This window comes from Callithrix jacchus, chromosome 3, assembly GCF_049354715.1.
Source record: "Callithrix jacchus isolate 240 chromosome 3, calJac240_pri, whole genome shotgun sequence".
Taxonomy (NCBI): domain Eukaryota; kingdom Metazoa; phylum Chordata; class Mammalia; order Primates; family Cebidae; genus Callithrix; species Callithrix jacchus.
The window spans coordinates 128,116,771-128,131,093 of NC_133504.1; the positions used below are offsets into that span (position 1 = coordinate 128,116,771).

Sequence of the window (14,323 nt, forward strand, 5' to 3'; positions counted from 1 at the left end):
TGACTTTAAATATATTCTTATGCTTACAACTTCCAAATCTGTGTCTCCAAACTTATTTCTTTTGTGAACTCAAAACTCATGCACTCAACTGCCTTCTTGATCTCCATGTCTAAGTATCTAACTAAAAATCTCATACCTGGCATGGCCTAGCATAGCTCATAATCTGAATCCAGTCCCCAGCGTGATCTTTACTCAATCTTCACATCAACACAAAGCTCCACATTTCTCTGTCATCAAAAATAAAAACTTTAAAGTCACCATTGATTTCTTCTTTCATCCTTGTTTTGGGTTGGATAGTGCACCTCAAAATGTCCGGTCTTTCTGGAAGCTCATTATTTGGAAGTAGGTCAATTTCAGATATAATTAGTTGAGATGAGGTCATAATGGAGTAATATGGACCCTTAAGCCAATAAGACTGTTAACCCTTATAAGAAGAGAAACAGACAGAAACATAGGGGAGAATGTCATGTGATGACAGAAGCAGAAATTGTAGTGATGCATTTATAAGCCAATAAATACCCAAGATTTCTGGCAGCACCAGGAGTTAAAGCACCAGAAGTTATTCAGAGATCATGTGCCTAGCAACACTTTATTTTAAACTTTGAGCCTCCGAAACTATGAGAAAACAAATTTCAGTTGTTTTAAGTTATTTGGCTTATGATACTTCATTACAGCAGCACTAGGAAATTAATACAGTGTTTATATCTATTTATCAATGAGTATAGAAATTTCAACCTAGGAAATAATGTTGAATTTCTCTACTGCTTGGTAGCTCCACCGTTAATAGTTTATATTGACTCATCACCATCATCTCTTTCGAAAATACTATCATGGCCTCCAAACTGACTTCTCAATTGCCCCTTCTGCTCCTATACCTTCAAGGCTCATCTGTAAAATTCATTTTAAACAATTTTCCTTTTTTTTTTGAGACATAGACACACTTATTCTAAAGTTAAGAGGCAAAAAGAAAGGCCCTAAAGTAGCTAAAGCAAGTTTGAGAAAGAAGAAAATACAAGATAAATCACTTTTTCCAATGTTAATGCTTACATTACAGCTATAGTAATCAGGATGGTGTGATTACTGGTAGAGAGAGAGAGAGAGAGATTCACAGACCTCAGAAACTTACAATGAATCCATATATAGGCATATCAAATATATTCAATTAAATTTTGACAAAGGTGAAAGAGCAGTTCTACAAAGTAGGAAGAGATTTTTTAGCAAATAGCACTATGTCAATTGAACATCCACAGACAAATTTTTAAAATAGCCTCAATCTCTCACTGTACACAACAATTCACTTTAAACTGATCAACAGAAAACTATAAAATTATAGAAAAAAGGAGAAAATTTTTGTGACTTAGAAGTAGGCAGAGCCCTTTGACACCAAATGACGTCATACACAATAAAAGATCCATACAAAAAAAACAAATAATTGAGCCCATCAAAATTAGAAACAAAAAAAGAATCCTGTTAAGAAGAGAAAAGAACAAATTATAGGCTTTAAAATAATATTTGTAAATCATACATCTGATAAAAGCATTACATATAGAATATTATTTAGAAAAGTCTAAAAAATTACAAACATGAACAATCTATTAGAAATTTGGCAAAAGGCGCGAAGAGACATTTTACCAAAGAGAATCTGCATTTGGCAAGTAAACACATAAAAAGATGATATTCGACTTATTAGCCATCATGGCATGCACATTGAAATTACAATGTGACATCACTGCCAACCTATTAGAGTGGGTAAAAAGACGTAGTTGTCCCAAATGCTGATAATAATGCAAAGAATCCAGGCCAATCATCCATGGCTGGTAAGCATGTAGTGTTAAAGCCGCTCTGAAAAACAAGTTGACAATTTCTTCGAAAACTAAGCATAATTATACCAGAGAACTCAACAATTGTGTAATTGCACATTTATCTCCAAAGAAATTAAAACTTTTTGGTAGAAACCAGTATACAAACATTTACAAAAGCTTTATTTATACTAGCCCCGAACTAGGAAATACTCAGATGTTTTTCAATGTGTATGTGGTTAAAAAAAACATGGAGCATTCATACCATAAAACACTACTCATCATATCAAAAAATACTACTCACCAGCAGCAAAACACAAAAAACAAAAAAACAAAACGCTATTCATATGTATAACAACATGAATGGATCTCAAGAAAATTGTGCTGGGTAATAAAAGTCAATCTTATATGATATATACTCTATGATTTCCATGTACATTTCTTTACAACTTCCTGTGAATCTATAGTTGTTTCAAAATAAAAAGTTTAAAAAATGGACCATATTTTCTTATTCAGTTTTATTACTAAGATTTTTAGTACTATTGGAATTTTATAAAAATGTATACCTGAAGTTGAGAATCAAGGGGCAACCTACCTTTCCTAAAAGTTGTAGTATGTCATAGGAAATAAGAAGATGAAATAAGTCAGTCTTTCATTCAAAGCCTTTTCTTGGGGGGATAGGTATTCTTTTCAGAAAATATAAGCTTGATTATTTAAACCAAGCTTTATGGTGAGCAAAACTAGAAAATATGGATTAAATACTTAAAAATGTCTTTTGAAGACACCGGGGAACTGTGAAGTTAAAAAGTACTTGTAAGACCGGTGGAAGAAAATATCCCATAAAGACAAGTCCAGCATTGGTGCCTTTGTTAAATGCTAGGCATTTTGCAATAATGAGAGCACAAACTAAGAGCCTGAGAAGCTGACCCACAGACTTAGGATATCAAAATTGTACTTGAGAGCTGCCAAGGATGAGGGATACTGAAAAACTTCCCAAGATATTTGCTGAGTTGATGAAAAATATACTTCACCAGTAAAGTTGAACTGAAAATGGACAAATCTCACTGAAGCCTAGTTTGAATAACATCAGTGCCTGACTGAGTAACTTGAGTGGATTAAGATGCCAACTGGATATCCCTATGGAGAAATTAAGTGTTGATGCCTTCCTAATAGGGTACACAAAAATCAATGCAAGATGCACAGCAGATCTAAGTGTGAATGGTAAAACAATAAAACTTCCAAGAGATAACAGAGAAATCTCTTTACTATTTGGGATTTAGAAAATATTCATTAACAATAGCAAGGAGCACCAGTCATACATAAATTATTAAAAATTTGACATCATTTAAGAACTGATAATTATAGGAAACCATTCAGAGACTAAAAAGGCAATCCAGAGATAGGGAGAAGATATTTGTAAAAACTATAAATTCTTGTATCTAAAATATATAAAGAACTTCAAATCAGTAAGAAAGACAACCAATAAAATACTGTGTAGGCTCATACAGCATTATGAGCTAGCCATGCAGGCATATTCTACCTACATTACCAGCCTTATGTTTTAGTGAATATAAAATATACATTGGCATACCATGTGACTAATTGTTCTACTTTCTTCAAGTATGTACTGACAAAGAAAATGGTTATTCAATGACACATATTAAAGCATGGTCAGGAAGACTTTATAACTATTGAGATAGGTACAGGGAGCATTCCAATGATATTTTACAGTGGAAAAGAGCGATTTGGCTCCACTCCAAATACATCATGAACAAATAGAAATTTATAGCCAAGAAGCAGAGTGATTGTCAGGAATGAAAAATTTCTAAGACAAAACAACAAAAGTCAGGGGGATTCTGCCTAAGCTGACCTAACAGGATTCTTCTTGAGAACAGGCCAATGTGTCATCACCTGGGAAATTGTGGGGCATAAGAAACCTGATTAGATATGGAAGAGAATCACATATCAAGCATGGGGGAATGCTTGCTAAGCTGACTCAGTGAGATTCTTTGTTTAAACTGGATTTTGCAAGAAAGTACACAGATGGGCCTTGAAGGTATAGGAGCCTGAGTAATGTTTGGTCAAGCAAAAAATCATTGTCAATGCTGGCTTCATCTACAATTCTCAGTCTACCAATGGAGATCATCCAAATCGCCACAATGCCAGAAAGCTCAAAACTGCTTATTATCAGGGTTTCTTGTAATGAGTTAGTCACGCAAGCATATTCTAGATGTACAAATAGCGTAAATCATGGAGAACCACCCTCCCTAGACCACTTGAGCTTAGGACTTTGTGACCAGCCTGGGCAACATGGTGAGACCCTGTCTCTACAAAACATACAAATATTAGCCAGATATGGTGGCATACACCTGTAGTCCCAGCCTCTTGGGATGCTGAGGTGGGAAGTTCGCTGAGGACTGGGCAGCAAAGGTTGTAGTCAGTCAGGATTACACCACTGCACTCCAATCTGGGCGACAGAGAGACCTTGCCTCAAAAAAAAAAAAAAAAATGGAAAGTGGGGAGAATCTGTGCATACACATACACAGAGGAGAGGTGGCCATGTGAAGATGGAGGCAGAAGTTGGATGATGCAACTACAAAATACAGCTACAAGTTTAGGGATGCGAATGATGGCTAGCAACCACCAGAAGTAGGGAGAGGCAAGGAAGGACTCTTCCCTAAAGCCTTCAGAGGAAGCATGGACAACACACTGATTTTAGACTTCTACCCTCCCAAACCATGAGAGAATGAATTTATGGCCTTTTTTTTTGACCAGTTAGTTTATGCTTCTTTGTTACAGCATCCCGAGGAAACTAATATAAAAAGGTACTAGATTTTGGTTAGATTTTGTTAAAAAACTGATTGAAATATTGGCTCAAATTATTTATCAAATAAAGCACTGGAAAACTTAGCTGTACTGAAATTATTGAAAGCAACTTTTGCAAATGGGAAGACATTGAAATTTATTCTTCAAGAGAGAATTTTTTTTTAAATTATAAAAGCTCAAATAGATTTGTGTATGTTGAACCAGCTTGCATCCCCAGGATGAAGCCTACTTGATCGTGATGAATAAGCTTTTTTGATGTGCTGTTGCATTCTGTTTGCCCATATTTTACTGAAGATTTTTGCATCAATGTTCATCATGGATATTGGCCTGAAATTTTCTTTTTCGGTTGTGTTGAATCCAGGTTTTGGTATCAAGATGATGTTGGTCTCATAAAATGAGTTAGGGAGGATTCCCTCTTTTTCTATTGTTTGGAATAGTTGCAGAAGGAATGGTACCAGCTCCTCTTTGTATTTCTGGTAAAATTCGGCTGTGAACCTATTTGGACCTGGATTTTTTTTGGTTGATAGGATGTTAATTGCTGTCTCAGCCTTGTTATTGGTCTATTCAGGGATTCAGCTCCTTCCTGGTTTAGTCTTGGTAGGGTGTAAGTGTCCAGGAATTTACCCATTTCTTCTAGATGTACTGGTTTATGTTCACAGAGGTGTTTGTAGTTATATCCGATGGTAGATCGTACTTCTGTGAAATTGGTGGTGATATCCCCTTTATAATTTTTAATGCATTTATTCGATTCTTTTCTCTTTTCTTTTTTATTAGTCTAGCTAGTGGTCTATCTATTTTGTTGATCTTTTCAAATATCCAGCTCCTGGATTTGCTGATTTGTTGAAAGGGTTTTTTTGTGTCTCTATCTCCTTTAGTTCTGCTCTGATCTTTGTTATTTATTGTCTTCTACTAGCTTTTGAATTTGTTTGATCTTTCTCCTCTAGTTCTTTTAATTGTGACAATAGGGTGTCAATTTTAGATCTTTCCTCGCTTCTCATGTGGGCATTTAGTGCTATAAATTTTGCTCTAGACACTGCATTAAATGTGTCCCACAGATTCCGGTACACTGTGCCTTTGTTCTCATTGGTTTCAAAGAACATCTTCATTTCTGCCTTCATTTCATTATTTATCCAGTCGCTGGTCAGGAGCAGGTAGTTCAGTTTCCATATAGATTTGTGGTTTTGAGTGAGTTTCTTAATCCTGAGTTCTAATTTTATTGCACTGTGGTCAGAGAGACTGGTTGTTGTGATTCCCATTCTTTTGCATTTGCTGAGGAGTGATTTACTTCCAATTATTTGGTCGGTTTTAGAGTAAGTGCAATGTGGTGCTGAGAAGAATATATATTCTGTGGATTTGGGGTGGAGAGTTCTGTAGAGGTCTATTAGGTCTGCTTGGTCCAGATCAGAGTTCAAGTCCTCGATATCCTTGTTAATTTTCTGTCTTGCTGATCTAATTTTGACTGTGGAGTGTTAAAGTCTCCCATTATTATTGTGTGTGAATCTAAGTCTCTTCATAGGTCATTAAGAACTTGCTTTATGTATCTGGGTGCTCCTCTATTGAATGGATATATATTTAAGATAGTTAGCTCTTCTTGTTTTATTGATCCCTTTACCACTTTGTTATGCCCTTCTTTGTCTCTTTTGATCTTTGTTGGTTTAAAGTCAGTTTTATCAGAGACTAGGATTGCAATCCCTGCTTTTTTTGCTTTCCATTTGCTTGGTAACTTTTCCTCCATCCCTTTATTTTGAGTCCATGTGTTTCTTTGCATGTGAGATAAGTCTCCTGAATATAGCACACTGATGGGTCTTGACTCTTTATCCAGTTTGCCAGAGTGTCTTTTGATTGAGACCTTTAGCCCATTTACATTTAAGGTTAATATCATTATGTGTAAATTTTGCCTGCTGGTTGATGTAGTTTCTTCATTGTGTTGATGGTCTTTGCCATTTGGTACATTTTTGGAGTGGCTGGTACTGGTTGTTCCTTTCCATGTTTAGTGTTTCCTTCAGGAGCTCTAGAAAGGTAGGCCTGGTGGTGACAAAATCTCTCCTTTACTTTGGAGAGATTTACAAGCAATTGCTTGTCCAAAAAGAATTTTATTTCTCCTTTACTTATGAAGCTTAGTTTGGCTGGATGTAAAATTCTGGGTTGAAAGTTCTTTTCCAGGACAGGCGCAGTGGCTCACGCCTGTAATCCCAGCACTTTGGGAGGCTGAGGCAGGTGGATCATGAGGTCAAGAGATCGAGACCATCCTGGTCAACATGGTGAAACCCCGTCTCTACTAAAAATACAAAAATTAGCTGGGCATGGTGGCATGTGCCTGTAGTCCCAGCTACTCGGGAGGCTGAGGCAGGAGAATTGCTTGAACCCAGGAGGCGGAGGTTGCAGTGAGCCAAGATCATGCCATTGCGCTCCAGCCTGGGTAACAAGAGCAAAACTCCATCTCAAAAAAAAAAAAAAAAAAAAAAAAAGGAAGTTCTTTTCCTTAAGGGTGTTGCATATTAGCCCCACTCTTTTCTGGCTTGGTGAGCTTCTGCTGAGAGATTCACTGTTGAGTCTGATGGGCTTCCCTTTGTTGGTAACCCAACCTTTCTCTCTGGCTACCCTTAGCATGCTTTCCTTCATTTCAACCCTGGTGAATCTGATGATTATGTGCTTTGGGGTTGCTCTTCTTGAGGAATATCTTTGTAGTGTTCTCTGTATTTCCTGGACTTGAGTGGTGGCCTGTCTTGTTAGGTTGGGAAAGTTCTCGTGGACAATAATCCATCTCATAAACAGAACCAAAGACAAAAACCACATAATTATCACAATATAATCAGAGTAGGCCTTTGACAAAATTCAACAGCCCTTTATGCTGAAAACTCTCAATAAACTAGATATTGATGGAATGTACCTCAAAATAATAAATGCTATTTATGAAAAACATACAGCCAATATAATACTAAATAGGCAATAACAGGAAGCATTCCCTTTGAAAACTGGCAATAGACAAGGGTGCCCTCTCTCACCTCTTCTATTTAACATAGTTTTGGAAGTTCTAGCCAGAGCAATCAGGCAAGAAAAAGAAATAAGGAATATTCAATTAGGGAAAGAGGAAGTCCAATTGTCTCTATTTGCAGATGATATGACTATATATTTAGAAGACCCCATCATCTCAGCCCAAAATCTCTTTAAGATGATAAGCAACTTCAGCAAAGTCTCAGGATACAAAAATCAATGTGCAAAAATCACAAGAATTCCTATATGCCAATAACAGAAAAACAAAGAGTCAGATCATAAGCAAACTCCCATTCACAATTGCTACAAAAAGAATAAAATACCTAGGAATATAATCAATAAGGGATGTGAAGGACCACTTCAAAGAGAACTATAAACCACTACTCTGGGAAATGAGACAGGATGCAAACAGATGAAAAAACATTCCATGTTCATGGTTAGGAAGAATCAATATCATGAAAATGGCCATACTGCCCAAAGTAATTAATAGATTCAATGCTATTCCCATCAAGGTACCTAAGACCTTCACAGAACTGGAAAAAACCACCTTAAACTTCGTATGGAACCAAAAAAGAGCCAGCATAGCCAAGCCAATTCTAAGTGTAAAGAACAAAGCTGAAGGCACCACATTAGCTGACTTCAAACTATACTACAAGGCTACAGTAATTAAAACAGCATGGTACTGGTACCAAAACAGAGATAGACCAATGGAACAGAACAGAGTCCTTGGAAGTAAAGCCCCACATCTACAACCATCTATTTGATCACTGACAAACACAAGCAATGGGGAGAGAATTCCCTGTTTAGTAAATAGTGTTGGGAAAACTGGCTAGCTATGTGCAGAAAGCTGAAACTGGACCCCTTCCTTACACCTTATACAAAAACAACTCTAGATGGATTCAAGATTAAAACATAAGACCTAAAACCATAAAAACCCTAGAAGAAACCTAGGCAAAAGAATTTAGGACATAGGCATGGGAGAGGACTTCATGACTAAAACACCAAAAGCATTGGAAACAAAAGCCAAAATAGACAAATGGGATCTAATTAAAATTGAGAAATAATTTGTCTGAACAGCAACAGAAATAATCATTAGAGTGAACTGGCTATCAACGGAATGGGAAAAATTTTTGCAAACTACTCATTTGACAAAGGGCTAATATCCAGAATCTACAAAGAACTAAAACAATTTCACAAGCAAAAAACAACCCCATCAAAACATGGGCAAAGGATATGAACAGACACTTTTCAAAAGAAGACATTTATGTGGCCAAGAAATGTGAAAAAAATGCTCATCATCACTGATCATTAGGGAAATGAAAATCAAAACCACTTTGAGATACTGTCTCATGCCAATTCTAATAGCAATCATTAAAAAATCTGGAGACAACAGATGCTGGAGAGGATGTAGAGAAATAGGAATGTTTTTACACTGTTGATGGGAGTGTACATTAGTTCAATCATTGCAGAAGACAATGTGGCAATTCCTCGAGGATCTAGAAATAGAAATACCGTTTGACCCACCAATCCCATTACTGGGTATATACTCAAACGATTATACATCTTTCTATTAAAAAGACACATGCACATGTATGTTCATTGCAGCACTGTTTACAATAGCAAAGACCTGGAACAAACCCAAATGCCCATCAATGCTAGATTGGATAAGGAAAATGTGACACATATACAGCATGCAATATTATGCAGCCATAAAAAAGGATGAGTTCCTGTCCTTTGTAGGGACATGGATGAAGCTGGAAACCATCATTCTCAGAAAACTGACTCAAGAACAGAACACCAAACACCACATGTTCTCACTCATAAGTGAGTGTTGAACAATGAGAACACATGGACAAAGGGAGGGGAATATCACACACTGGGGTTCCCACCTTCAAGCTCGTAAATTCAACCGTACTTTAGTAATTTTTTAGGACATAAATTAATAAATTCCTTTCTTGTTTTTGTCAATTAGAGATAAAGTTTATTTCTGGCACTGGGAACTATGAGATCCCTGATAACATCAGATACAATTCCTGTATATCATGTTTCTATACTAGTATATCTTTCACTGTTTATAGCTATAGTATATAAAAATATAAATATATTCCTGACTGGTGAACAGAATTCTGGCTCAAGACATATCATAAAAAGTAATGATCCTCTGACCTCCCAATTTCTAAATAAGAAGGAGTTATGAATTCATATTCCTTGATTGAAGAGAAAAATATAAGACCTATAACAAAGTTCCTGTTATAGCATCATATATCTAATCAGGCACAATTACAGGCATAAGCCACTGAGCCCAGCCTGAGAGTATAAATAGGTTTACATTGAACTAATCCCCATATTGCCTCACAGCTGTCAGCAGTAAGGAGGTCAAAAAGACTGACTAGAAATCATTATCAGGTCTCCTTCTATAACAAAATAATAAATCAAAAGCAGCACTGCCTTTATAGGGAAATGCCATGAATGTTAAAGACTAAAATAATACGAGGGTGGTGAATCATATTATAATATTACTCTGTTTTCTTATTTGCCTTTGCAGTTGCTTCTTGGATAATAACAATGGATTATTACAAATTTAGTGAAGTTGTGATAACCTATTGCAGGTAATACTTTAAATAATGGGGTCTCATTTCATTCATGGTATTTACTTTACAGACAGTAACCTGGTCAATGCATTTTTCCATTCTAATTTAAAAACTAAAGAAAGAGAATATGATAGAATAGTAACTGAAGCAGTAAGTTTCTGCCTTAACAAAATAGAGACTTTCACCTTATGGGATAGTTTCAAGGACAGTCTTACATTACAATTTAGTTTAAAAAAAAACACATGACTTTCTTACCATCCCATGAGTCACCATGCATGTATGAAATTGATGATTTATTTCTATGGATTCATAAAGGAAGATGTATAAAATACCCTAGGTGCCTTGGGAAGTGACTGATGACAGAAGCTGGGAGATATATTTTATGAAGATGCAGGAGCCTGCCTCCTCCTTTAATTTCCTGCAGACCCAGTAGTCTGAGTATTTTGACAGGCTTTCTCTAGATCAGAAGACGAGTTGTTTCTCCTTTTACTTCCTAACATAGAGAGAAGGCAGGGGACTCAATGCTAATTTTTTTAAGTCATAAAATATGTTTTTGGGTGTTATATGTTTATACATACACACAGACACACACACACACACATATATACACACACACACACACACATATATATACACACACACACACACATAAAAGAGTGTTCTGAATATGCTATTCATGTATATAGAATACATTATTATTTTACACTCTATATATGTAGTAGAATACTAACATATGTAAATTTCTTAGAATACCGAGCATCTAATATCTATCTCGATGGCCTAGGCTATGGGGTGAGAACCTTTATCACTTGTTTGTTATAATCTAGTGGATCCAATGGTTCATTAAAGATATTTGTGTGGGGATTTTGGAGCAAACCTTGATGGGTAAACCTCATCTGGTGCTTTGAAAATATGAGAACAAGTCACTATTTTTATTTTGAGAAATAATTCCTACTTTGGCTCTGGAGGACACCGAATAGCTCACCATGGACACCAAGTTACTGTATTCCTGAGCTGATCTTTCAATGGTTATTATCTATTTTTCTAGCTATAAACTTAGGTATAATCAACTGGATTGGACTTAAACAGGTCCAGATGGCATAAGTAAACTACATAATCAGGTTGATCAGACTTCTAGTGTGCCCACCACTGCCACAGTGTTGTTCCGCTCTGCAGGTCTGACTATGCCCTCATGGAAAATGTTCTACAAACCACTGACTTTAAATTAAAGATCCTGGAAAAGTTTACAAATGCCTTTTGTGATCTGCTACTAGAGATAGCCAGAAGTAAACAGTTCTAAAAATCTTCATTAAAATGTAATTCAAAGTGTCATAAAAAGTTAATGAAAACAAAATGTTATGTACGTTACACTCTTAGCAGGATTATGTAAATACTGGTGATGAAATAATGACAGAAAATAGGATTTTAATTTAAAGAAAACAAAATGTTACCTACAAAGACTCTTAACAGGATTATGTAAATACTGCTGAACCAAATAATGACAGAAAATATTGATTGTGCCTTAAAGTATAATTTATTGTAAAGCAAAAACCAAACAATCTCAGTCACTGCACACAATTATTTGAAATGATGGCACTTACAGAATAGGCAATTCAAAGACTTTTTAAACAAAGTTTCTATTAGAGAAACTTAGTAAAGAGTTTAATACCCTCTAATCAGGTGCCCTCAATATGGCATGACACAATTGGAATTTAGACAATAAAATCAGAAAATTTAGCTTTAGAAAGAGAATGATATTCTATTAAGTAGAGAACATAAGAGGAACAATTTCCTTCAATATGGGAGTTTGCTATTCTAAAACAACACTCAAAGCCTTCAGATAAGATGATTTTCCATGATAGGAGAAATTCAGACAATGAAATTTTCAGTCATATCTGTAAATAGAAATAGAAATATGTGGTTAATGTTATTAAATATTTTTGAGGAAAAGAGAACCTCTTATGATAGAACATATTTTACTATTGTCTCTTCATATTAGACAAGCTCACAATGTTATTTATGCTTTCCTCTAACTGATCTACATATCCATGGCTCTTGGTTTTTAAGCTATAAAGACAATTTTGTTACTAAATTGTATTTTTTGTGGTATCATTGAAGATATGGCAAGGCAATTAGAGTAAAAGGCTTTCACATAGGTTAGAGTTCATCACTATCCTTGGTTTAATCTATTAGAAGGGAAGTTTCCCCATTTGGAAAAGGAAACACACACACACACACACACACACACACACACACTCACACACACACATAATTAGAAGCACCAATGTAGTGGATGAAAATAATTAAACTTATAGACTTTTTTAACTGGTGTTGACAAACACTTGATTTCACTATGCGACTTTTTAAGCGTGTCTATTTGATCATAAGAAATAAGATCATGGTTTGACACATAATTTCCAAACTTACCAAGGGCCATATCTGTGGCGTTCCTGAGAAGTGACTTGATACTTCTGAAAGAACAAAAGTTGTTATAGTCATGTGATTAAAGGAAGTCAGCAGTAAAGTTTTTCTGAAGAAAAGTCAACTTCTACCAGTTCAGTGTTTATTTTGCCCACAATATACTAACAAAGATTACTATATTTGACCGCCCCCAGGGTTATAACAAATAAGGATTGTTAGAAAGTTTCCAGTAAGCAGAAAGATTAGGATTTGAATTTAGTACTGAGTACTAAAATATGAGCTACATTACCTACCCAGAATTTTTGTATTTATCATAGGTATAACCAGAAGGAAGTCACTTAAACATTAGTAAAAGTGCAAAAAGGATATTGTTAAATTACATGTTAGAAGGCTTTACATTTTTAACTTGAAGAGAAGTTGTTTTCTCCCCTCATTAGAATAAATTTCACTTATAGAATAGATAATACTGCTCCACATGTTACTAGGAAATTGGTGAGTATTACCACAGGTGACAGAAAATATTACCAATTTTTGATTTGAGAAAATATTAGTCCTTTGCAGTAGGTGTTGATTTGCCATATTTAATCTTAAGCTGTTCTTATGGTATTATCTCTAAGCTATTTTATTTCCTTTGGTAGAATTTCAAGATGTAGTAATTTAAATGAACTTACCACCACTACAGCATGACATTAGTTTTTTTCATAATTCTCAGGGGCGATGGGACTGAAGATGTCGGAAAATGGTGGGAAAGGAAGATTCTGCCTGATTTGTGGATAGTACCAAACAGCATAGGGGTAGGCAGCAGGTTGGTTGAGCTGTTGGAAAGGCGAGAGGGAAAGACATTAGAAAAGCGACAGTGTGTGAGTAATCTGTTTTCAATCTCTGGAAAATATTAATACATTTCATTCATTTCCAAGATGCCTGTTGGCGACACAAAAAATGATTACGCTGTGAGGGAAAAGAAGAAATTAAAATCTTCTATGGTGAACCATGTTGAAGAAAGTTTCAGAAGGTGCTCTTTTAAGGTATCTGACGGGGAATGAGTAAATCACTTTTTTAAGGACGCTATTTAAAACTGAACTCCAAGAACCCACATTTCTCACGGGTTCACTTCTCAGAGCCCAGAATAGAGTAGCAACCTACATTTCACAATTATTTACTTTAAAAACTCATAGATATTTTTGACATTTTGATCTATAATTTTCTTTAAAGCCACTGGGGTCAAAGGACAGGCCCTGTACCCAGGGTTACCATAGCTGACTTTCAGAAATGCCAGGAATAGAAAGAAAATAATTCAATTCCAAGCATAGTGTTCTTTACAAACAGTAGAGTTTTGGAGCCCAAACTATTTTCCTTTATAAAATTTTGGAATAGTTGCCTCTATTGATTTGTAAGATTACACTTAATTGTTTTTATGTACCAATAATTGAATTGTACTTAGAAACAGTTGGATATAATTCTCTACATATTTAGGTGCATGTTCTTTGCTGGAATTAGGAAACACCTTTAAAACATTTCAAGTTTTGCTATGGACACCTGCCTATGTAAAGATTAAAACAAATATGACATTTGGATTATTTTTAAGATGAAATAAGGTAACTCACCTCAAGATAGAGCTGGCTGTGTTCCTTAATAGAGAGACAGAAAGAAAGAGACGGGGGGTGGGAGGGAGAGAGAGAGAGAGAGAGAGAG

At 35.6% G+C, this 14,323-nt stretch overlaps 1 long non-coding RNA gene across 1 annotated transcript; it reads right to left on the reverse strand.

Annotated features, from left to right (window-relative positions):
• Positions 1-11,738: 11,738 nt before the first annotated feature.
• On the reverse strand, positions 11,739-14,260 carry LOC144581875 (uncharacterized). The gene is made up of 4 exons (XR_013533292.1): positions 14,236-14,260; positions 13,303-13,446; positions 12,638-12,681; positions 11,739-12,105 (listed from the first exon to the last, which is right to left on the reverse strand). It is a non-coding gene; the product is annotated as an uncharacterized LOC144581875 (long non-coding RNA).
• Between the last annotated feature and the right edge of the window lie 63 nt (positions 14,261-14,323).